Consider the following 7,654-nt stretch of genomic DNA (forward strand, 5'->3'; position numbering starts at 1 on the left):
AAACTATACCCAAATTAGGTGAGAAATGCAGGCCACCAAGCAGCAATTTTGGGCAACAATCCATATAGTTTTCAGTAATTTCAGCAAAAGCATTACAAGCCATAACCAACTCCCCTGTCTCAGGCTCACTTGGTGAAGAGGAGCAGTACTCTTAGAGTAGTCTATAGGGATACAGACTCTTCTGGATCCTTCATCCATTTGCTCTAAGAGCTGTATATGAGGTTTGTGTACAATGAGTCACTTCTCCTTCTCTTTGTCTTCTTTGTCTGCAAGTTTGCTCCACCACAAGTATGTTGGATATTGATCACTTACTGGTGTCCATATGCAACAGAGCAGCTTCACTTGGCTCTATCAAATAAGAGCAGGAGCTCAGGGGTGATAATGTCAAGAGCTGGCACTATTAGCATATTCCACAAATCAGCTAGGGCTTCAACAGGAGCACCAGTCATATCAATCAGAAAATTCACCAGAACTGTCTGGAAACCAGTTGAATCCATCAGCCTCTGAGTTGCGGAAAGCCTAAATCTCAGCAGAAGGTGATCCAACCATCACAAGGAGCTGACATTAATACCTCCCCTTCTCTTAGATCACATTATTCCTGCCTGTCAAGAAAAGCAGATCAAGAGTGTGGTCCGTCAAATGTGTCGTGCAGAAAATATGTTGGGACAGCCCCGCGGTTGTCATGGTGACCACGAAGTCCTAAAATGCCTCAGAATAAATGGATGTTGAAGTCCTCAAGAACCAGCAGTCTAGGAGTCTTCAATGCTTCCTCGGAGACCATCTCTGTTAACGCAGGCAGGGAGACTTCTAGGAAGCAAGGCAGGTGATAAACCAGCAGAATCCCCAATCTGTCCTGATTACCCAGTGCCAAGTATAGATGCTCTAGATCCCCAATGAAGCAGACAGGAAGCCTGAGGAGAGACAGAATTCCCAGAGACTGTTACAGCTTCCCCTCCATGACCCTCAAGCCTTAATGGCTTCGGTGTACATGATAATAAAGACTCCAATTAGCTGTGATGATGTGGTAGAGGATGATTCCATAGGTTCAGCAACTTGTGCAGTCAGATTTCTAATGTTATCTGCTGTGATTATTGATACAAGATGCTTATGGTTAACATGTAACCCTTCAATGATGGCAGTCCTGCATGGTGTAATTCTTAAATTAATGTACTACTCTTTTCACACAATTCACCAATGAACAGTGCTGCGGCTAAGGTCAGACCCTGAGACAATTGTCCTGGACCCCATAGCCCAGGAGTACTTGGATGACCATCCCATGTGCTGCATGTGATGGGGGCAGCAGCAAACAAGTCCACCTCAGCACTGGGTAGGTATAGGCATGGCAGGACTTATCAAGCCTGCCAGTGATCACATCACTATCGTTATTTTTAAAGACCATTTATATTTTGGGTAGCTGACCGGGCATGTACATAGTCACAGGTGTTCTTTTTATTTACAAATATATTATGCATATTGCTAAGTGAATGTGTCTAGCGCCAGGACAGCAGAAGCAAGGTCCATTTTATTTCTGTAGTCCTGCTGGCGCTGTGATTTAAGTGATTTTTTTTTTATTAATGCGAAACTGCTTGTGCTCAAGAGAATTTTTCTCTTAACATATGAGGGGCATAGAAGCAGCTGTAAAGCCTGGACTGCAGGTAGCAACTGGATAAATAAATGTTAATTGTGTGCCTCACAACTAAAGATCTGCACGTGGCCAGCTAATGCTGCCTGCTCTCATGTGTAAGACCGTTAAGCCCAGGGTCTAAAATTGCCTAGTTGCACCTCTGGCAGTAAATGGGTAGGCCTCGGGGTAAATGAATTGGTAAAACAGATGACGAGTGTTCCATTTTGTTCTAAGACTCCATCATGAAAGAGCTCATGGGTTTAGTCAGCCCTGTTTCCAAATTCATAAAGCTTGTTGCAGAAAGTCCCAATTGCAGCAGGCTTCAGCTACAAGAACATCCAAACAATGATCTATCCATTCACTAACCTCAGAAGCTTTTGCCTCTGGTGTTCCATAAAGAAAATGTATTGAGAAGGATGGAAGAAAACAACCAGGATTGCGTGTGTGAAATAGCTCCCCAAGCAGCTATAATAACAAAGCATTTTAAGCTATGCTTGTGCAACCCGCACTTTTCCAAAGGGTTGGGCAGATGTGGTTGAAATTGTCATGAAAACATAGGATGCTGTTGATAAAAGTTCCCTTGTGGAACAGCACCAACATAGTTTTCCCCCACCCCCCAAAAAAACCCTCACAAATCTTTCCCTATTGAAAACCAATTCCCTGAGAGATACTGTGCCTTGTGCTAGAGCTGCTACATGAGGAAGCAATGAGGAAGCAATGTATGGTGTGTAGGCACCCTCAGCCTCAAGTATCTGAAAGACCACATCCTTCCCGGCGACCCTCTTGGGTGTTCAGCAGAGAGGAGCCTCTTGGTTGTTCCACTTTCCTCAAAAGTTTGGTGGGGAGGAGATAACATTCTCTGTCTCATCCCTTAAGTTCAGAGCTCAAGGTGGCATACATATTTCTCCCCCTTCTCACTTAATCTCCACAACAACCCTGTGAGGTAGGTTAGGCTGAGAGGCAGCGACTTGTCCAAGGTCGCCCAGTGAGCTTCATGGCCAAGTTGGGATTTGAACCTTAGTCTCCTAGGTGTTAGTCCTGCGCAATAAGCCCTACACCCCATTGGCCAGAGGGACTGCATGCAAGTGAAGGTTTAAATACACACCGATGCATGCATAAACCAGGATTAATCAGTGTCCCTTTATGTACAGAAAGCTCTACAGCCAACTTCCTTACACCATGGCCTCTTTCAGACAACCTCCATATTCCGCATTTACCCTGATCTACTTGCATAAAGCATACACAGTAGTTAAACTCAGGCCGTGTAGACACTGTTCATCCTGCTTCTCTTGTGAACTGTTTTACACCTCTTCCCCGTAACCATTTGTTCATCCCACAGTTTTCAGTGCATTTCACCTTCACTTTCCTAAATTGCAATATAGTCTTTTTTAAGAGTGGGGAGGAGATAACAGAACATTTTAATTGCACAGACATAAGCTTTTGATGCGTTCTTGACTCCCTCCTGCAAAAACAGTGACATTCCAGAGGTACCCAATAATTTGTGTGTGTTAAAAGCATGCATGTTTGTGTGCAACTCCATGTGCTATATCTCTTTGTGTGGCATACATATTTCTCCCCCTTCTCACTTAATCTCCACAACAACCCTGTGAGGTAGGTTAGGCTGAGAGGCAGCGACTTGTCCAAGGTCGCCCAGTGAGCTTCATGGCCAAGTTGGGATTTGAACCTTAGTCTCCTAGGTGTTAGTCCTGCGCAATAAGCCCTACACCCCATTGGCCAGAGGGACTGCATGCAAGTGAAGGTTTAAATACACACCGATGCATGCATAAACCTGGATTAATCAGTGTCCCTTTATGTACAGAAAGCTCTACAGCCAACTTCCTTACACCATGGCCTCTTTCAGACAACCTCCATATTCCGCATTTACCCTGATCTACTTGCATAAAGCATACACAGTAGTTAAACTCAGGCCGTGTAGACACTGTACTTTGAAAACACATTTAAAACACATAATTTCTCTCAAAGAATTCTGGGCACTGTAGTTGACCCATCACAGAGTTACAATTCTGAGCAAGCCTTAGCAAAGTACAGTGACTGGGATTATGTGAGGTAAAGAATGTGCTTCCAATGTGCTTTAAAGGTATAGTGTGTACACAGCCTGGGTCTGGTTTTTATTGAGCATTTATTCTGATTTTTTTACAGTGTTCAACGAGTGTTCATCCTGCTTCTCTTATGAACTGTTTTACACCTCTTCCCCGTAACCATTTGTTCATCCCACAGTTTTCAGTGCATTTCACCTTCACTTTCCTAAATTGCAATATAGTCTTTTTTAAGAGTGGGGAGGAGATAACAGAACATTTTAATTGCACAGACATAAGCTTTTGATGCGTTCTTGACTCCCTCCTGCAAAAACAGTGACATTCCGGAGGTACCCAATAATTTGTGTGTGTTAAAAGCATGCATGTTTGTGTGCAACTCCATGTGCTATATCTCTTTGTGTGCAACAGATCTGAAGCTACTCTTCGAAATTACTCTAGCTCCCTGCATGAAAAGATATGTGCAATGTTCTAGGGGTGGGGAATGCATTTTGTGGAGGCTGAAGAACCAAAATAGGTAAGGTCTCACTCTCTCTTTTTTTCATGTGAAAGGAGCTGATTTTGTGGTGGCTTTTGCAGCTGGCATGTGAATTACATCTGAGGCACCAGCTGCTGAGGTAGCCGCTTTTTTTGTTTGGTGTTTATTTTTAGGCACACTGTGCCTGAGAGACTTGGGAGAAAGCAATTAATTTTCTTTTTGACTTTCTGAAGTTGAGCTAAATGTAAGTCGTTTTCACATTGTGGAACATGGTGCCCCCCAAAATCGTATCCCTTAGTTCTTGGCTCCAAACCTGAAAACTGTTAGTGATGGCTTCTTAACCACCACACACTTCTCACTTTGCTATTTGACCTTCTATTTGTGCTTTTATTTGCATAGCAGGTGAATGCTTATCAAGGGTAGCTCTTCCAAAGATAGGACTATGTGTGCTTGCTAGCTCCACATTTCTAAGAGATTATTCAGCTGCAATAGCTCCTAAATATCTGAGGGCAGAAAAATAGTTTCTCTAAATCTTCTGAAAAAGATAAATCCCCAATACATTTTTGTGCCATTTTATTTATTCCTTTATTTCAGGTATTTATAGACCACTTAATATTCAGAATTTCTTAGTGTACATAATATGTTAAAAAAAAATCCACTAGGTGCTTATAGATTTATGAGTGGTGGAGTGTATGTGTTGCATGCATTGAGACTCTATGATTCTACGTTCATGAAATGCACCTTTCCACCAGCAACTCTCCTCTCTTGACAAGATTTTTCAGATATTCTAATGACTCTTGCATGTGTGTTTGCACTGCCTATTAGTGGGATGAGTTTAGCGAGCCTTTAAAACTTGCTAAAATGTACAGAACAGGTTCTAATAAGTGTTGGAAAGGCAGAGAAAAGGAGGGTACATTCTATCATATGTGGTGGGAATGTAAGGTTATTAAAAGCTTCCGGGAAATGATCTATAATGAACTGAAGAAAATGTTTAAAATAACTTTTGCTAAAAAAACCCCAGAAGCATTGATAGGAACTGAACTCCCCAAAGAACAGAAGAAAATATTTATGTATGCTACAATAGCCGCCCAAATATTGTTAACCCAAAGATGGAAGGAAGAAAAGATAGTGACGAAAGAAGAATGGCAAATCAAGCCAATGGACTATGCAGAAAAGGCAAAATCAACGGCAAAGCTCAGAGACTATGATGTGAAGTTTAAAAAAGTGTGGGAATCGTTTATTGTTTATGTGCAAAAATAATGCAAACAGGTTGATACATTGGCAGGATTTTAAGTAAACACTTGCAATTAGTAGAAAATTAGGGGGAAAATTATGGGAAATAATAATTGGAAAAGTATAAGTATGGAAATGCAGAAGAACTTGGTTTTATATAAGGAAGCAGAAGAGGGTATGGAGGGAAGTCTGGAGATTTGAAGAATCTCAGAAGGTTCGTGAAAATGTATTTGTATAAATCAAGATCTGGTAGAGATGGGAGTTAATTTTTGTTTCTAATTGTGAAAATGTAACTGGAAAATTAATAAAAATTAACTACAAAAAAAGAGTTTAGCGAGCCTATTTTAGTGTTCAATATGTAAAGTATTTATGGATATATAAAGTGAGTATAGAAATTCTGATTTTTTAATTTTTTTAAAAAATATATTAATTTAAATATGATGCTGTTCACTGGCCTCAGGATGTAGTGGGACAGAAAGTTTTTTTTAAAAAAACTGACTTGATGGTAATAAAGTGAACGGGGGCGGGGCGGCTAGCCTCCCAAGGCTGAAATGCAGATGGATGATTTGGCATAGTTGCATGTTTGTTTTGTGAAAATACGTCCCTAGCGAAGGACCAAGAGAGGGGTAGGATTTGAGTCACATAGAAATCCTGGTCTTCCCTCCATTCCCAGGATGGTGTGGCCTGGGAATGTCCCCTCTCCCAAAGTGATCTTGGGCTTCACCCTTCTCACAGGCTTGGCAAAGAGAGGCAATGCAGCTACGGTACTTCTAGCTAATATCCTTGTGTTCTGAGACTTGACAAAATATTCTGTCCCCTAGAGAAAACTTACAAAAGCTTTACTGACGAAAAACACCCACACTTGATCCTGCCGAAAAGCCTAAAATGTAGAGGAAAGAACTTTACAGTGTCAGTTCTGACATGGTGAATCATGCATCACAAGCCATGGAGAGTCTGTAGAGGTTTAATTAAGAAGTTTTGTGCATATTAAGGATGAGCGAAAAGAGAATGACATGAAAATAATGAAAGTAAAAGCAGGGAAGCCAATCTCTTAATTACTATAGATATCTGCAAAATGTGCTGGAGCCTTTTCCCCCCTTTTTGCTAGATTTGAAAGCATACAATATACCATGCAGAATAACCTTTATCAGTCAAGGAATTACTCCTTCAGGACTGTAATGAAGCACGACCACCACTACTAATCTATATTTGGTGTCCAATGCAATAACTTTGATTCCTTTTATTGAAGTTCTGTATCATATTTATGTGAACAAATTTCACAGGAAGTGAGATGGTGTAGGGCAAATGTGGGGAACCTTTGGCCCTCTAAATGTTCCCGAACTCCAGCTCCCATCATCCCTGGTCATTGGTCATGCTTGCTGGGGCTGATGGGAGTTGTAGTTCGGCCACACATGGAAGGCCAAAGGTTCTCCATGTCTGGTGTAGGGGAAAGTAAAAGGGTGTGTGGCACACAGGGTTTATATTAGTGAGTATCAGGTTCTCCCTTGGCTTCATTTGGAATTGGCTCAGTATTCATAATTATCTTAATAAATGTGTGTGGAGGTTTTTTTGGGGTGTGTGGGTGTCTGCTTTCTGAACATTCTCTTTTAGCTCATAATATTTGTACACGTATGTTAATCTCATTGCCCTCTGGGAACAGAGATTTGGTTTGGGAACACGTGCCTGATTAAAGATGCAATTAGTGTGGGTGTTACAACACCTGGACTCAAACGTATCCTTATGTTTATTTGTTCATGTGGCGTGCCAATGTTTTGCAAATTAATTTACATGTCAGTGTTAAAAGCTTCCCAAAAATGAAGAAGAGAACTCTCAGAAAAACAGGTTGTCTCCCCAAACATCTTTCAAGAAAGCTCACGAATACGGAGACAGTTCCAAACCAAAATGCTGATGCCTTGCATTTTGGGGCCATTCTGCAATCTGAAGCTCTGCCAACCACCCCCTCCGCACTCCAAAGCCCTCCATTGCCCCTCCAAACCCCTCTGCCAGCCTCTATGGCCTCCTCCAATCGCCCTCTCCAATTGCCTTTTCCATACTCAAACACTCTCATGAAAGCTGCTGGGATTGCTGGCTGCTCTTTCCTGCTCGCCTGTCCCCCTGCGTGTGTCGTTTTTGTGCCATATTCTTATTTTCTCCCTATGCACACCATTTTTGCATCATTTTGAAAATATTTAAACATTTTTCGGTGACACACATAAGGCTGTGAGTGCGTATGATAAATAAGCGTAAGATGCAAGTTACTTGTGC

The sequence above is a fragment of the Podarcis filfolensis genome (genome assembly GCF_964270895.1).
Source record: "Podarcis filfolensis genome assembly, chromosome: 9".
Classification (NCBI taxonomy): domain Eukaryota; kingdom Metazoa; phylum Chordata; class Lepidosauria; order Squamata; family Lacertidae; genus Podarcis; species Podarcis filfolensis.